Source organism: Hibiscus syriacus, unplaced genomic scaffold (assembly GCF_006381635.1).
Source record: "Hibiscus syriacus cultivar Baekdansim isolate YM2019G1 unplaced genomic scaffold, ASM638163v2 tig00002840_pilon, whole genome shotgun sequence".
NCBI classification, from domain to species: domain Eukaryota; kingdom Viridiplantae; phylum Streptophyta; class Magnoliopsida; order Malvales; family Malvaceae; genus Hibiscus; species Hibiscus syriacus.
In genome coordinates, this window is record NW_024061947.1 from 9921281 (window position 1) to 9935425 (window position 14145).

Here is a 14145-nt window from a genome sequence, read left to right on the forward strand (position 1 = left end):
TTCCGAACTACGGCTTCAATTTCACATCATTTCAAGATGAACTCGGCTTCACGATGGAGGAGTCATCCGTAACTAAATTCGACAGGGAGTTATTGAAATATCAGAGTCAATTTCACTGAACGAAAAGTGTGTCTTTTAATCTTTGCCCTATCCCCGTTACACGACTATGGGCAAAGAGGGGCAGCTGTAGACACACTTTTTTTTTCTAAACACACACACACATATATATATATATATATATATATTACATATATATATCATTGTTTTATTAAATTAACATTTATATTTGTTTTCATGTCAGGTCCAAAACCAGACTACAAGCCCAACAATGGTTCAGTAGCTCGTGAGGAACCCTGACCCTAGCAGTGTTCTCTTCTGCGCCGCAAGCTCCCTCGCCTCCCTCTCCGAGTTTCACGGCCACCCGTCTCACGTCCTCCACAACTCCGATTCCTCCGGCGCAAGGATTTTATGGAGATAACAAGCCAACAAACAGTCGAGTTAGAGTTCTAATAGGGGTCAAACACTAAGATCTTAGGCTATAAAAACCCATGTAAATCAAGCACAGAAAGAAAAGATTACAGGAGGAGTGATATATACAAAGCATACGCAAAAATTTTTTTATAGGAAAAATACACGAAACATACGAGAAATATACGGAGTAACATACCTTGGAACAGAGTTGGTTTGACGGTTCAGTAGCAAGATTAAAGGCAAGAAAGCCGAATTGTTTCGGCCTTGATTTGTCACCATTTACGCATTCTCTTAAAAATCAAAGCTCATATATGTGTTGAGGAAGAGAAGGCGCGTCGATGGATGGTCGTCTCGTCCCCTTTTATCGCCGGCGAGCGGCGGTCCAAGGCGGTTTCGCGGTGGGTTTGTGACGGGAGGATTCTGGAGAGAGGGTTTCCAGAACCTCTTCCCCTCCCTCTCTCTCTTAGATTCTAAAAAAAGGAAGAATGAAAGGCAGTGAGGGTTGAACCCGGTTTTGGGGGTTTAAGCATTGAACAAAACACTGTTTTGCTCAAAGAGATTCAGCGTGTTCTATGCAAAAGGGGATAATAACACTTGAGGTCCTTCTCAGCTTTTAATTCTTTGTTCTAATCATTAATTGAAGTCTGATTACATCCTACTTTGACCCGTTAGTTTCCTATAATTATGGTTTGGTCACTGATTATGAATTTTACGTATTTTGGTTGAAGTTCGCATTTGGCCCTTATATTTATAATTATTTTATTTTGATCATGATTAAAAGTGTTGTGTATTTTTAATGTTTTTCGAATCTGACCATGACATTTATAAGTATCATTTTAATCACTGTTTGATATTTATGATCAATTATAATTTAGTCCTCCCCGTTTCTTGTTCATTTTATTTTAGTATGTAATATTGTTTATCGGTTATCTACATTTACGGTGTCTTTATTATTTAATATTTGCGTTGTGGGCTCTGATTTATTTTTGTAATTACTGATTAACCATTTTAGCTTCCGCTAATACCTATTTAGACCCTTAGATGCCTGGTTTCGCTATTTTAGTCCTTAGATATTTGTTTTTGATATTTCAATATATTAATTTTTTTATTTCTATATTCTTCTTTGATTTATTTTACATTTATTCATTATTTGACTCACATTTTCGACACATTTTTTAGAGAAATTCCAACCAATCGAAGGTAAGCAATTTGAATCGGGTATTTTCAATTTTAATTTTCTTAATCAAAGACAACTGGAAATCATGTAGTACCGAAAGGGCGGTTCAAGGGTGCTAATCCTTCCTTGACCGTAATCGACTCCCGAGCCCGACATATTTCTGGTAAGACGCAGATCAGGTAAGAAATAGGGTATCCGATCAACCTATTTATTTTTAAATAAATGATCAGTGGCGACTCCAATCCACATTTTTCAAGTCGAAACCCAATTCCGGGGCCCAACCGAAAGACGGTTGCGACAGTATGAAAAATTTATTTTTTTAAAATATTATCCGATTAGTTTTGTTGTATCTAAATTATTGTGAGGGCCCAAGGAAGCTACAAGCCCCCTACTTAAAACAGTGCCCCCTACTTAATCAATGCAACATGCCCTTTCGTGTTACTTTGAATGTTGAACCTCATGCCTACACACTGGACCTCTTCCCCATTCACATCTCTTCATCTTTACCCCATGAAATATGAAAAACATATATATTACAAAACGTTTAAAAAGCCAATGTCGATTATGCTTTGATTTCATTCCATTGATCTAAATTTCTTTCTGATTTTTTCTTACATGAAAATATAGTATAATAATTGAACAAACGACAAATGTTCCATGTTGATATGAAGTCATAATATTAAAGTAAAGGGTAAAGTACATAAATGGTCTCTCGATTACAAGTGGTGTTCTGTTGAGTCATTCGATTATTTAAAGTTATAAAATGATCGCTTCACTATAGTGTTTATTTTGTTGAGTCCTCTGACTATTAAAAATTAAAATGGTCATACGACTATTCATATGTTTCAAACTCGTTTTTTTTTGTTAAAAATTTGACGTTCGTTTGAGCTGGACGTTAACCTACTGATTGGAATATGATAAAATCATATTTTAATGATGTCTACTCTACTTCGTTGCTTTCAAACTCTAGCTCGACGACATAATGTAAACGGAGAGTCAATCCACAAAATAAAATAAAATGGTTATAAGATCAGATTTTAACATATTTCAATTAACATATTAACATCTAGCTCAAACGCCCTTCAATGTTTAACGAAAAAGAATGAGTTTGGAACATATTAATAGTTCGGATGATCATTTGTAAGTTTTAATAGTCGGGGACTAAACAAAGTAATATCCTATAATTAAGGACTATTTTAACTTAATAATTAAGAGACTTAATAAATTACTTTACTATAATTGGAGGGCCATTTGCGTACTTTATCCTGAGGTAAATTAGTAGTAATTATAGTATTACTAAAATTGCTATCATATGGTCCAATGAAAGTTTAGCCGTGATCTGGATCGGTAGAGCGTGCTATATAATATATCAGAAAGGGTTCAAAGGTTAGGGCCTAGTTGCAAGCAGACCTAATCATTGCTTCGTTTGTTTAGCTAAATAGGATGGACACAAACGTGATCTGGATATAAAGAAATAGTTTAAATTAAAATCAAATTGCATCATAACATCAAACATATTTACAATTAAATTTAAATAAAGACTTAAATAATTTGACTCAAATTTTATAAACTCGATTCAAAAAAATTAAATAAAATTTGAATTATAAAATAAGAAATTTCAACTAAAAAGTAGTAACAAAATAATTTCATGCAGTGACAGATCCAGAAATATTTTAAGAGTGGACACACACATATTAATTATTTAAATTTTTTGTATGGGATAGACACAAGTAAAATTTCAGGGTGAGCATCTATAGCAAACGAACATCTAATATAAAAAAAGTTTGAATTTCAGGTATGTGTACACCCTGAAGATGGTTTGCATCCGCCACTGATTAATGTGATCATGTTTTGGCTCATCATTTAGAAGTTTTGAAGAAGAAAGCGTTTATTTGAATAATAATGATTCATTGACCTCATATTGTCCGATAAAAGATGCGAACTGTTTCATGAAATATTATGGCAGTTCCAAAAGCAAACTTCGAATGATATGGGATTTGCATATATAATCATTAGTTATCCTAACAAGGCTAAACATTATATTTCTTAAATAAATTAAAATTTGTACGTAGTGAAAGTAAAAATTAAAAAAAGTTGTTTTTATAATAACTATAGTATTTTGATTTAGTCTAATTTCTAACCGTTAATCTTAACATTTGGTTTTTCTCATTTAATGATTTTTAAAAAGGTGACACTCTTAGTTTTAATAGGATATAAACGGATTTTGCCCAATATATAACACGTAAATAATAATAAAATCCTTCGTTTCTAGGTCAATTTCAGCCATCATCTTCTAGGTAAAACTCTGTACTGTAAACACAATTTTCGAGTTTTCCAGCGAAGGCGGGAAAGCTATGGATAAAAGAAAACATAAATGTTATGTCGTAAAATAAAAGAATAAAGGATAAATTAAGCATTAGTATCTAAATTATCAGTTCTGGTTCGTTTTATCGAAACTTTCAATTTTTCAAAACCTTACTTAACGTTTAGTTTTCGTTTCACTTTAATATCCCGTTGTAAAAGATTTAACGAGTTTAGTACCTAACTTTTAGAATAATATTACTGCTTATAATCATCCTAGATTAATAAAAAAAATAAAAAAATATTGTATAACAATCAAATTAAAGAATGACAAAGGATGGACACAAAATGTTATAAAAAACATAACATTTCGTTCAAGCGCAGTAGATAACGTCAACTTTTTAACATTTTCAGTTAAACCAACAATATCAAGAATGCAACATTTCCGATTATAAATAAAATATTACGAGAAATGTGTTTAGTTAAAAAATTAAAAATTAATATTTTAGAATTTAAATTACGCCCAAATTCTCAACCTTAAATTAAGATGCTGTCTGCATATTTTTACCAGAAAGGATGGGTCAAGGAGTTATTCCCCTTGGGCTCTTCAAAGTGCGTATGATCGGACACGACAGTACAATTCCCACGAGGATGAGAGGAAAATCCATGACCCTAGTAACATCATCCATGTGACCAATATTAATGTTTCCCTGCTCCCAGATTCCCAATGGCTAAACTCCAAACTCTGTGGGGTGTCCAACAACACGACAAACACATATCTATCTATCTATTATAATTTTTCCTTTTACAAAAACAGAGCTCATGTCCGTACAGAGAAAATCTTCTGTGCATTCAATGAGTGTTCAAAACAAAGCTGACAACCGTTGATGTTGTTTCCCACAACGCATATTAACTTACAGGTTCGGCACTTCCTATACAACATTTCTCACCAAAGAAAAGCGAACCTTCCACGGATACACATATACACTCGCACATGTACTCGCTCGACAGCGTCTATTGAGTTCTCGACCACGCTCGAAGAGGTAACAAGCCTATATCGGTTTATATGAGAAGGAATACGAAAGTATGTTTGTTCGATTCTTGTGACATTGAGAAAAGAAGGGATCATTAATTACTTGCGGCTTACTTGATCAAGGTTTTCTTCATAGTTCTTACTGAATAACTTCAAACCGCGGTCGAACCCCTTCTGGAATTAGATCGACGAGGGGTTCCTTTCTCGGTTTGTATCGGCGAGGACTGTGAGGCATTGCGGACCTCGGTACTCTGTGCCTCTGGGCTCCAATTCTGACTCTGAGAGCTAAGTATTCAAGTGCGACTATGATGTCACCGATAAGTGGACGAAAAGTTGGCTTCTTCATTGAGACACATAGCAGTAATTGCAATTGCATAGTTCAAGCAACGGCGAGGATACATCCCCGAATTAGAGGACGACCAGTAGGCTAAACTTCTTCTGGTCTTTTAGATACGGACGGGACTGCAACACGAAAGAATAAATTAATGATTATAAACCAAAGGAAAGAACATAACAATCAGCCAAGTATAGCGCAGGTCGCAATGGACGGTGTGAGAGAAAGAACATAAACAAATAGACCCAAGGCTAATTTACCCATGAAACCAAGTTCTGCTCTCCATGCTTCTTAGTAGTATCAATCGCTTCCGTCCGGTTATCAATTCCAATAGCACACACCAAAACAATATATGTCAGATTTAAGAGTTAATTTCCCACTCATGGCATACTCTGGAGCACAATACCCGTAGGTACCCATCACCCTTGTTGAAACATGAGTTTTGTCACCAACAGGTCCCAATTTTGCTAAGCCGAAGTCTGAGAGTTTTGGATTGAAATCATTATCAGCAAAATATTTGCAGACTTCAAGTCTCGATAGATGACAGTGGATTGGCCTTGCAATGTAGATATTCGATTCCTCGAGCAGCACCTACTGCTATCTTTATACGATTATTCCAACTCAGAGGCTCTTGTCCTGGTTCTAAATCTGCGGACACAAATTTGATCAAGGACATATGAGGAAACATAATAACAATCAGAAGAAAGATTATTGCTTTCACACGCATTTACAACAGTCTTTTTGCATATCAAAATGGTCTGATTAAAACCTACTGAAATCATACAAATAAAGGTAGTAAATGACCAAGCATCCGAGAGAGGACAAGGTAATCCCTTTAGGGTCAAATTCTTTAAACATTTGCATTCTCAAGTGGTAGGCTCATTCAACAATGAATTCTTGCTTTGGATGTTATGAACTCTTGCTTTAAGATGAACATCGAAATTAGTTGTCTTTAATTTATCTAATAAGAGGAAAATTCATGGAACAAAAGGGTGAAATGCCTGAACAAATAGTGGCAGCTTTACACATAATGCCGACAGATTAAAGAAAACATCAGCAAAACAAACAGTATTAGTTTGATTCGAAATTGAATTTCTCCTCACATGGCTTCAAAACAACAGGAAAATCCTCACATGAGAAACTAGAATTCTGCATTATTAAAGTAGAGCAGACACTAGCAAAAGTACTACAACAGTAGATAATGTCGAAGTAAAAGTTCATACTCAATCGAATTATGCAATTAATATAATTACCGAAGAGATGATCTTCCAGACTGCCCATCGGCATGTATTCGTAAACCAAGTCTCTGATCCCCGGCCGTGCAATAGCCAATCAAGGTGACCAGATTAGCATGGTGTAACAGGCTCAGCATAAGAACCTCAACAATGAATTCTTGATAGCCCTGAAGACCGTCGTGATTAAGTTGTTTCACCGCAACGATCTGGTCAGATAGGGTAACATAAAAGATCGAACTCACACTTCAAAAGTTACACAGTAAGTGCCATAGATAACAGATTCAGGAAATATGACAAAACATATACATGAAATTGAAAAGAACCCAGAAACTTTACCTCCCCCTTCTCCAATCGACCTTTGAAAACCCTTCCGAATCCTCCTTCCCCAAGCAAATTGGTTTCCCTGAAATTCCTTGTTGCCGTTGCTAGCTCCCGGAAAGTGAAACTACGCGCCCCATTGCCTTTGGAGCCTTGTCCCTGATCACTTCCTTTCTTATGCTCTGTTACCAAAATTTCAAACAAACTAATAATCAAATCCACTAGGAAAAAAGAAAAGTTTCCAGAGAAACTTGGTGTTAGAATCCTTCGCATTACCTTCTAGAATTGCCTTTCTTCTCGTAGCGCAGGAAACTGGATACAAAAACGAAGAACAAGTTAACAGATAAGCAAGATTGCACGGAAAAGTAATGAAAAAAAGGGAAATGAAAAGGGAACCTGAGGAATCAGCGGAATGGCGAGAAGTGGTTCGACTTCCGGTGTCAATGTCGATCCTTGAATCTTTAGAACGAGGATTAAAGCAAGGGAAACAACTCATCTTCTTTCTGCTTATCTCCACAATATGTGGCAATTAAACAACGAAAATTTTGAACTTTGAACGCTGAAACACAAAGCTACTTACAGATTTCGTTAACCAAAATCTCCCATCGGTTCTTTCCTTGAACCAAATCCACCTTTCTGCATGTACAAAAAAAAGAACCCAAAAAGCGAGAACGAAGTCCAAACAACGGATTCTAAACGGCAGAAGGCAGCGCAATGAACTGGAAATCTGTGAAAGAAACGGACTGAGAAGAGAGTAACCACGGAAATTCAACCAATATTTATAAAGGAAAAGGAGCAGAAATCTGGGAAATGACGAAAAATGATAAAAGAAGGAAAACGAACAAAAATGGTAATAATGGAAGTGGATTGGAACAAGAAAATTACAACTAGAAGAGAGCAGAGCAGACTGGGGGAGGGTAAAAGAGAGAAAAAAAAAGAACAGAACTTGGTCTAGTACTGTTTTGTAATAATGGTGCCAAAATTTAGAGTGTGTGAATGTGAGTGAGAAATTAAGGGCCAGATTTAGCGGCAAACAATAATGAGGTTGCCTTTTTGTTTACTACTTTTTATTTATTTTATTTCTTTCGAAAATAAAAAGGTCAAATTTTGTACAAAGTCTCTGAGCAGTATATCTTTAACTAATTAAGTTTTTTTACACATTCCGTACGATAGAATGGGCACGGACCAATCTTAAATCTGAATTTTTCTTCGAATAATTTTAGATTTTAATAGATGTGTTCATCTTAAAATTCTAGTTATGTCCGTCATGTATACAAATTTTATTTAATTAATATATATATATATATATATATATATATATATATATATATATATGTGGTCATCATGAAATTTTTTTATGGTTATAGATGCTCTCAAATTAAATAGAGGGATGAGTTTAAAATAAAGATTATAATTTGAGAATAAAATGGATATGTTTAAAACATAAGCATCTTGTTTATTTTAAAATAGCTTATATCACAAATAAGTACTTAAAATATATCATCTTTTTTATTTAAATATTTTTAGTCAAATAAGCATCTAAACTTATTTTTTAATCAAAATAGGTATCCAAAGTTTTTTTTTTATCAAAATAGGTACATAAAACAATAAAAAAAAATTATCAAAGTTTCTAAAGTATTCTTTAATTAAGATCACATGTCAATTGTTTTAGAACTTAGATAAAAAAAGATTAAATACTTTAGATATTTATTTTGACAAAAATATTTTAGAAACCTATGTTGACTAAAAAATAAATTCAAACACTTATTTTGATAAAAGTATTTTAAATATTTAAATAAAAAATATACTTTAGTACTTATTTCGTCTATGCCCGAACTAAAAGGAAAAGAAATGAGAATGGGTTGTTTTGTAAATTGCAAAAAGTTTAGGGTTTTTGGAGATAGAAGGTGAAATTGAATGCAAGGATTCAGGAAGCATATGAAGTGCATGATTGTTGCAGGTCGCTCTCCGTCTCCTCTTTCCCCATTTAAACGTTACTGCTCTCTCGACTCGTCTCCCGTCGCTGCCCGCTTTAACTCTATGTTTTGCCCTCTATCCCCTCCCTTTTATTACGCTATTACCATCTAGTTCAGTTTTTAGAGCACAAGGTTCTTAACCTTAAAGACGTGGGATCGAATTTTACGAAGGACATTTTATAATATGGAGATATTCTACGGAAACTGTTCTCAACCTGGCGTTGGGGACAACCTACTATCTTACCTCCCCCTTACCCCATTACATATGAGAATAAGGGTCAGCTAATTTTTGTCACTAATTACAGTTCATTTTTTTTGATTGCCCGTGATGGACATGGGACCGACCGTTAGATGGGGAATACGCGTTTTCGAAATCAGGAAACGGTCCTGATCCATTCTTTCAACCACCCTTGGATCCCGCATCATGACCCCATTTAAAAGAAAAAAATTAATAATATCCATTTTTAAGATATAATTATAAGTAGTAAATGTTCAATTAAATTATAATCAGATTAAATTATAATCAGATTTCATTATTATAAGCCACAATAACAATTTCAAATGATTTACATAAAATAAAGGGTAATTTATGTATTCAGTCCCTTAATTATTTTTCTAGTTTTGTTTTGATCATCCAATTATTTTTTAAATTATACTTCAAGTTATATTCAATTATCTACTATTCAAAAGTTAACGGCGATGATGACATATTATTATAAAATAGTAATATCATATTATCATTAAAAAATTATTATGTCAATAGTCTTATTTATTTTTTAACGCCAGATAATCAAATGGAGCAAAAGTATAATTTTATGTGTACTTTTGAAAAAGAAAAAATTGGGTGACCAAAACAAAATCACAATAAAAATTAGATTATTAAACCCATAGTTTACCCTAAAAAAGTTTAATTATAATATTAAAGGACTCACAAGCTATGAGATTTAGTTAATTGATTTGATAATTTAATTAATCCATCATTTATGGTTGATTTAGTGAGCAATTTTATATTAAAAATTCAAATAAATAATTATTTAAAGAAATAGGACTCTCTCGCAATTATTTGGAAGAATAACCCCAAATCGTCCATATAAGACGACCTCGCGGCCTGCAAACAATGTGTTAAATCATTGCACCTTCCAACACGCGAGATACAGCCGAAGTGGACGGACTTTCCAGGTAAGTCAATAAAAGAATTGGATAAAATGACATCGCACATTACAAAGCGCGAGGTAGCCAGAGAACCAAAATATCGCGAGATTTATGAGAGAGACATCGTGACCTGCAACGCGCGAGAACTTTCAAATTGAAATTAATAACAAATAAATATAATAATAATTAATAATATTAATTATTAAATATAATAATAAATAAATAAATATAGTAATTAAAATATATTTTTATAATAATAATTATAATATATTTTATAAAATAATGAAAAATTATTTTATAATATATTAATATAATAAATAATTAATGATATTATAATTATAATATTTTGAAATTTATAAGATAAAAGCGGGATATTAATTTTTTTTGAAAACAACATCTCGAACCTTGCAAACCGTGAGGTACTACGATTTTTTTTAATTTTTAATTATAAACGTGTAGTGTTGCAATTTATCTTTAAGGTGATTATAATATCATCATATATGAGACATTTTAAGCAAGGTAAACATGACGTTGAAAATTGTTAGAAAATAGAAATCATGGTTTTGTGAAGGAAGAACAAAAAAATGGTTTGATAGACATTTTGGAGTGTTATTTTTGTCTTGTAAATAGGAGTGATTTCAGAATTTATATGCTTAGAGGTATAATTACAACTTATATATATGTTGAGGTTAATTTGGCCACATACGAGATGTTTTAATGGGAGAAATTTGTTGGAAAATGTTGGAATGCATGAAGAAATCAAAAGAAATTGAAAACTAAGTAATATTTATTGTTCATTAAAAAATAAATAATACAAAAACCCATTTAATTGATACGTAAGAGTGTGTGATTGAGACATTTGTTCTTCGTGTGTCCGGAATTCCTACATATAGGGTATAATTTCGATTGTCAGATTCTTTTTTGATATTCAACCAAATCCTCGTCACAAAAAATCCAGGTTGATCATGGGCGACCAGATTTTTTTCTTCATAGTGGATAATTTGGCCGTTTTGTAGGTTCATCATCAGCTTTATTCGGATCTCGTTCATTTCCAATGGGAGAGAACTCGTATTCATAAACCTTGAATATAGTTTCAAGTAAGTAAACTCGATCAACGAATCTCATGTAAGATATCCGAACAGAAGAAGCAATAGCAATGGTGTGCACACACAGGTATTTGAAAGTTTGGAAGAATTCATACTCATATTTTTTTCTCATAAAGTAACCACGTATGCGTTGTGTCGTATAACTTCCAATGGTCTCGTAAATTCTGATACACAGAATAATGACATTTCGTGAGAGAAGCATATGCCACTCATTACGTTGAAGTGCTACCGGACTGTTTGCAATTTTCTGAGGAAGTTTGGGTGGATTTGGTGGCCACCTGCCATCCAGTCAAATGTTTGCCTTCCCAAGGTTGTGAAAAGGGTTGCCAATCGATAATATGTAGCTTTGGCAAAGGATATGATAGACAAATGGCGCACTCTATTTAGTGATAAATTTATTGCCTCAACCAAGTTCGTTGTCATGTGACCGTACTGTATATACCCATCAAATGATCAAATCTATTTCTCCTTTAGGATTCTAGCAAGGTACTTGCAGCCATCAAAATTATTGTGTCTTAATTCCTACAGCAGGTCTTCAAATTCACGTACGGACTGTGTGTGACCTATCAATAAAAAATATAACAATAAATTTGAAATAATTTCTGTAAATATATGATAAATCGAAAAGGGTGAAAGACGTTGCAACCTCACCATATTCTTCGTTAACTTTTGCTTCTGGTGGTATGTCAGGGTCTTATGGTTCTTCATAGACGGGACCTAACTCATCACAATCGAGGTCGGGCTCCCTTATCAGTTCTTAGACAAAATGATTTCCCTCAAAGTGAAATAGTTCAGTCTCGTTTAAATCAAAGTTAGTCGCTGTTGTAGGTGTTCGTCGATCACGAGACCGTTCACGAACCGGTTCCCCAAGATCAAAGTCATGCACACAAGTAAAAGAATGTCTCCACATATGTGTTGAGACGTTATCCGTAGAAGGGATATACGTTGAATATCGTCCAAATGAGAAATCATCGAACGTGTTAAACGTTTTATGGTCCGACCACCGATTGGTGTGTTGAGAAGGCGACACATGCTTATGCGTACTGTATGGATTGTACGTGAAAATAGGTGTTGGTTCCATGTTCAAGTCAAACTCGAATCTAGCACCGCAAGAATGCCTTGGCACTGAAGACGATGATGCACCTAAATCGTTATGTGTACCCTGTGTGCTTAATAAATTGAAGTTATTTCTCAAATTTACTGTTAGACTGTAAAGAGTAAGATCAAAGTCAAACTCTGTTCGTCTCTAACTTGACATACTAGTGCTATCATCAGCATAAAAAAATGCATACAACTCCATCAACCCTCCAAATGAATATTGCAAGTTAGCATCAACCATCAATTGCACATCACCATTTTCCTCAACAGTGTATATCGTGAATGTTAATGGTTCTAATGACGTCGGTAGTCGATACTTCAAGGGTAACAATTTTGTACTGCAAACATGTGAGATATTTTTCTTCACTTCTTTCATAAACTTGTTATATGTTAACTTCCTTGGTAACGTTATTGTCATAGTGCGTATGGACTGAAACACGGCATCGAGAGATGCATCACCGATCATTTCACCATCGTAACATACCAAAGCAATAAGGTTTTCTCTACTTGACATTTTCTAAGTTGTTGCCATTAACTTCTTTTGTATCTCTTTTATTGGGAGGAATCTCACAGGTTGTACACCGCGATGTTCTACTGACGTGACTGTTGATATCGTGGGTTACAGGGTGCGAGTTCCATTATAGTAGAATGTAATCCATAACCCATTTTTATTAATATATTAGAAAAATAACCCCAAATCTCATTTATATATAACCAAAATGATTCGATTAATGAAAAAGAGTTCGCATAACTCAAAATGGTTCGATTAAAGTAAAAATTATCAACAAACTGCATTGATCAATTAACATAAAATATTTTAATAAACTAAAAATAAAATAGTTTATTAAAAATATTTCAATTTTGAAGAATGAAATAAATAAAAGCTAATAATGCTTATGTCCACTAGTTCCGCATTGTGGTGGACGACGATTCCGACGTGGACTTAAACGTAGTTTCTCTTCCTCTTCAGTATCATCATCATCAGGATCAACGAATGTATATGGAATGATCCACCACTAGCACTGGAACCGTGACCGGTGTAGATTATGCTCTGTGGCGGCATCTACTCAACAATACCGTATCCAAAGTTAGCCGCCAATTGTGTCGATGTTGAATTCAACTGGTCAAAGACGTCGGTGAAGAAACCTTTCGACAATTACCCCATTTGCTGAAATACTGATTGAGTTGAGTGGGTAAAGACAGATTCAGTAAGTGTTAGCGGTGTCTGAGAAGGTCCCTGTGAAGACACAGTCTCATGCGTATTGTATGGATTATACGTGAAAATAGGCGTTGGTTCCATGTTCAAGTCAAACTCGAATCTAGGAACTCAAGAATGCCTTGGCACTGAAGACGATGATGTACCTAAATCGTTATGTGTACCGTGTGTGCTTAATAAATTAAAGTTATTTCTCAAATTTACCGTCGAATTGTAAAGAGTTGGATCAAAGTCAAACTCTGTTCGTCTCTAACTTGGCACACTGGTACTATCATCAACATCAGAAAATAATGCATACAACTCCACCAACCCTCCAAATGAACATCTGCACATCACCATTTTTCTCAAGAGAAAATCGCCTCAGTGACCAAAAAAAAGTTATAATATACGATTTTAACCAACTTTTTTTGGATTTGCCAAAATGACCAACAAAATCGCAACGCGAAATAAAAATCGCAACGCGATCCCCAGAATCGCAAATCAGTTTCCAAAATCGCAACGCGATTCTTGAAAATCGCAATGCGATAGTACAAATTCGCATTGCGATTTTCCAAAATCGCAACGCGAATATGAAAATCGCAACGCGAACACATAAATCGCAACGCGTATCCGTAAATCGCAACGTGTATCCGTAAATCGCAACGCGTATGGGTAAATCGTAATGCGTATCCGTATATCGCAACGCGTATCCGTAAATCGCAACGATAATACATAAAATCGCAACGCGT

General features: G+C 34.3%; 1 pseudogene; it reads right to left on the reverse strand.

Annotated features, from left to right (window-relative positions):
* Positions 1 to 4719: 4719 nt before the first annotated feature.
* Positions 4720 to 7809, reverse strand: LOC120157276 (annotated as a pseudogene).
* Between the last annotated feature and the right edge of the window lie 6336 nt (positions 7810 to 14145).